The sequence below is a fragment of the Condylura cristata genome, unplaced genomic scaffold (genome assembly GCF_000260355.1).
Source record: "Condylura cristata isolate star-nosed mole 26May11 unplaced genomic scaffold, ConCri1.0 scaffold00021, whole genome shotgun sequence".
NCBI classification, from domain to species: domain Eukaryota; kingdom Metazoa; phylum Chordata; class Mammalia; order Eulipotyphla; family Talpidae; genus Condylura; species Condylura cristata.
Genome location: NW_004567122.1, coordinates 26154162 through 26158493, shown reverse-complemented (window position 1 = coordinate 26158493; position 4332 = coordinate 26154162). Strand labels below are relative to the sequence as shown.

Here is a 4332-nt window from a genome sequence, read left to right as displayed (position 1 = left end):
CAAGATCCATTTAGATACAGAGAAATGGAATGATTTTAATGCTACTGAGTTAGGAAGTTTATTAATTAGTTTTGGTTTCTACATTGCAATTAACCTTTAAGAAATTACTACTTCTTGCATTTTGGTGTAGTGTTAAAGAACAGCCAAATTATCTGAAAAGGTTACTTAAGTCCTACATTTGCTCCCAATCAGTATCTGTGTGAGGCTGAATTTTTTTCATATGCTTCAAATAAAACAACTTACAGCCACTGAGTGCAGAAGCCAGAGAATCTGGCTATCATCTATGAAGACAGACATTAAAGAAATAGGCAAAATGGTAAAAACTTGTTTTGTTTTTTGTTTTGGAAATGGAATTATTTTCATACTGGTATATTATTTATGTGGATATTTAACTCACGTACATGTAAATATTTAAAAAATTAATATGTATTTACAATTTCCCTCAGCTTTCATTTCTATACAGCAAATAGTGACAGCAACGATACAACACATGCACACCACAGCTCTTTGTGGGCTCTTACTGGTGTGTTTTTCACATATTTTAATTTTCCCACTTTGCAATAATGAGCATGCATTCTGATTTACCACTTGGGGGAAAAAAACTTTTTTTAAAAAAAGATTTATTTATTTATGCATACAGAACTGGGGTACAAGCCAGAGGTGCAGGGGCGGTGAGAGGCTTCACCAGAGACAGAGTGGGGAGCAGAACAGGCAGACTGACAAAGTACATTGCTGAGGGGAGCAGCGGGCGGGTCAGGAGAAGTCTGCCACGCAGTGTGGATCACCTTGGGGGGTGGGGATTGAACTCATGCTGAAGTGGCTTTAAGTTCTTAGTGCTATGCTTTTACCCACTGTGCCACCAGGGAGGGCCGAGAAAAACTTGTTAGAAAGTCAGAGAAAATTCTCGGATGTCAATAAGGCCATCCTTTTGCTCTGCTTCTTTCTTCCAGTCTTTCTGGGGGATATTTCTGGTGGACTCCTCCCTGAGCTTTAACCCTGCTAAGGTCATATCCTTCCAGGCATGATGGGTGCCTCTTGTCTCTACATTGCTGACTGTACACTGGAACACAATGTCTTTTTGTAGAAGATGTCCCTTGAGACACCAGATAAAGAATCTTTAAACACTTGGAGTCAGGGCCTAGCCACCCAGAGACAGGACAAAGGACCTGCACCCCAAAATCAGAGGGAAGAGCTGAGGCAAGAATTTTCTGGGGAATTAGGACTAAACTGAACTCTGAATTGCTGTTGCTCTTGTTTTGGTTAAGTGTAACATGTTAATTTCATTTTAAGTCACCTCTAAGTCCCACTTGAAAGGTTGGGCCCTCCCTGGTAGAGCAACATATTAAAGCACTGTGAAGCTCTCCACAGCCACAGCAGCATAAGAAGGTCTATTCCCAGCCAGCTAGCTAACTCACATGGCACAGCAGACCTCTCCTGTCTCACCCACTGTTCCTCTCAGCAGTGTATCTCAGATAATCCCCCTGTTCTGTTCCCTACTTTATCTCTGGTGAACACCGTCACCCCCTGCACCTCTGGCTGGTACCCCAGTTCTTGTATGCATAAATATTTTTTAAAACGGTGACCATGAGAGGATCATAAACCTGTAAAAAAGTATTTTAAAATATTGAAGTGTCATTGACATAAACCATGGTCTAAGTGTAAGATGTCCAATGTGTTGACCTGGCCTATTTCTTTTTCTTTCTTTCTTTCTTTTTTAAGTTTTAAAAACTTATTATTTATGCATACAGAACTGGGGGTACAGGCCAGAGGTGCAGAGGCAGTGAGAGGATTCATCAGAGACAGAGTGATGAGTAGAACAGGCAGATTGATGAAGTACACTGCTGATGGGGAGCAACTGGCAGGTCAGGAGAGGTCTGCCATGCCATGTGGGTCACCACTGGGCCAGGAATAGAACTCGCACTGAGGTGGCTGCTGCCAGCTTACAATGCTGCGTCCTAGCCCATTGCGCCACTAGGGAGGGCCAACTTGGTCTATTCTATATGCAATATAATTGCTACTGTAGTAGTGTTAGCTAAGATGTCTATCATGTCCAATAACTTTTATTTTTTAAATTAAAAAAATACTATAGAGGCAACAGGACTGGCTTATAACACAGTGCACAGTGCGTGATTTCAGGGAATAGGTTCTCAGCTCCTCAAATGTCTGTCACCACCCCACACCACCACTAAGGCACCCTTTATCATAGACCACTGTGCACACTCCCCTTTTATCCCACCCTCCCCTTCTGATAGCCTGAATATCTGTCTGATTTGCTCTCTCAGTTCTTTCAGGTCTCAATTCCTTTAGAAGTCTCCTCTAAAATTTGAAATCCAATTCACATTTCTTACCCTCCTTTATTTTTCTCCACGGCAGCATTTTTTACACCACCTGACACATCATCTTTTTTGTCTATTGTTTTTCTTTCCTACTAATGTGCAAACTCCTGGCAGGCAGAACTTTTGGATGTTTCGTTGACTGCTTCATTTTCATCACCCAAACTGGCACATGGCACAGAGTGTAACCTCTGTATTTAATTGAATTAATGAATGTAAGGTCCTGTGTTGGACCCTGTTTTGTGGACTTTTAAAATAGCATAGTGAAGGTGAGGACGTATACACAGGTTTGGTACAGGGCGAGTGGAACATGCACATATGGAGGTGTGAAGATGTAACCACCGAATCATAGTTATGTGAATGACTGATAAATTATTATTATTATTAAAGATATATTTATGCATACAAGAACTGGAGTATATGCCAGGGGTGCTAGGGATGTGGGAGGGGGAGTGAGAGGATTCACCAGAGACAGAGTGGGGAGCAGAACAGGCAGATCTACTGAAATACACTGCTGAGCGGAGCAGCGCTGGTCAGGAGAGGTCTGCTGGCCATGTGGGTCACCTCCGTGGCAGGGTAACAAACTCGTGTTGTAGTGGCTGTGGAGAGCTTCACAGTGCTGAGCTTTAACCCATTGCGCCACCAGGGAGGGCCCCATGACTGATAAATTAAAACCAATGAAAAAAAGAATGTACGTCGTAAAGTTTCGTGCGTTGTGATGGAGAGAGCAGCTTTAAGTTTGGGAGGGGGAGGGTCTTTCGTTATGCTTTCCCTGCCAGTCTCCACCCCACCCCACCCCCGCCCCGCCCCCCAGCAGTGGTACTCTAAACCTCACAGCAAGGCGTCAGGTGTGTATTGTTACCCAAATTGGGTTCGCAGTTGGGTGCTGAGGTGCGTCTCCGCTGCATACTTTGGCGCTTGAACCGGAGGGGAATAGAGGGAAGGGCCCTATTGAGTGCCGGCACCTCATCCCCCACCCCCTCCAGACGTTCTAATGGAAAACCCATTTAGAAACGCTAGCTAGGCTTTGCAGCGGCTCCTCTTCTTCCTGCCGGTCTGCATTTAAAACAAAAACGAAACACGTGTGTGATATAAAGAACCAGTGTATTAGTAAATCCCAACTTGGCTCCAACAGTGAGCATTTGCTAAAACGAAGGGCTAACCTCTTCCTCTAGCAAAGGAGGTTCAGATTTTCTGGGTTCACTATGAAGAACCCCAGAGGAGCGTGTGTGCCATAGTTAGTCGTGAGGGCCGACAAGGGTTTGATGGGTGGGCTGGCATCGAGGCAGTGGGAGGTTCCGAGATGCCCTGTGGGAGGGGGTGTTGCATTGGTCGCGGAGGGAAAAGTGCTCGCCGCTGACTGCGATGGTGCCTCCCTCCCGGGTGGACGGGAAGGCTGCCAGCGACGGAGCGGCCAACCTCCCGCGCTCACCGCCAGCCACACGTAGACACTCAGTAAGTATCATTGTGGTTGGAGAACACAGGCGTGGACGTGCACTGGAGAAGCGCCTCTGGGCGTGTGTGCTTCGGAGGCCTTTCCAAGGACTTAGCCTCGGTGGACGCTGCGTCCAGCCAGGTGCCTGCGGGCAGAGCGGGACCCAGGGCTTCGGTGCAGCTGCGGGACAGACAGACCGACTTCCCGGCGGCGGAGGGCGGAGGGGCCCGCGCACGCAGCCGCGGAGTTGGGGTCAACGCCCGGGCGCACGGGTGGCGCGGGAGGGGTGGCCGGACGCGCGGGGACGGGATGGGATGTGACGAGCGGCGCGCTGTGCATTGTGGGAATCCCGGGGCCGCGGCGACTGGTTCCAGTTCACTCGGCAGCGGAGCCGGGCAGAGGGGGCGAGCGCGGGGCGCGCGGGCGGGAAGCGAGGAGGCAGGCGGGCGGGCGGGAGCGCGAGCGGGCCAGCGAGGAGCGCGGGGAGAAAAGGCGCGAGCGGCCAAGAGGGCACAGGCCGGACACCTTGCTGCTGCCATCGCCGCCGCCGCCGCCGAGCCGCCC

General features: G+C 48.7%; 1 protein-coding gene across 5 annotated transcripts in view; it reads left to right on the top strand.

Annotated features, from left to right (window-relative positions):
• Positions 1-3475: 3475 nt before the first annotated feature.
• LOC101631133 (core histone macro-H2A.1) overlaps positions 3476-4332 on the top strand; it is a 77886-nt gene continuing 77029 nt past the window's right edge. For 2 of the 5 annotated variants that reach the window (XM_012727859.1, XM_004686741.2), the window contains exon 1: positions 4154-4332. This exon ends at the window's right edge or, in 1 of these variants, runs on beyond it. The gene's annotated coding sequence lies outside the window, so the exon portion shown is untranslated. Of the gene's footprint in view, positions 3789-3814; positions 3910-4151 lie in introns of those variants that run through there. The other 3 variants (XM_012727860.1, XM_004686739.2, XM_012727861.1) reach the window with 3 other exon arrangements.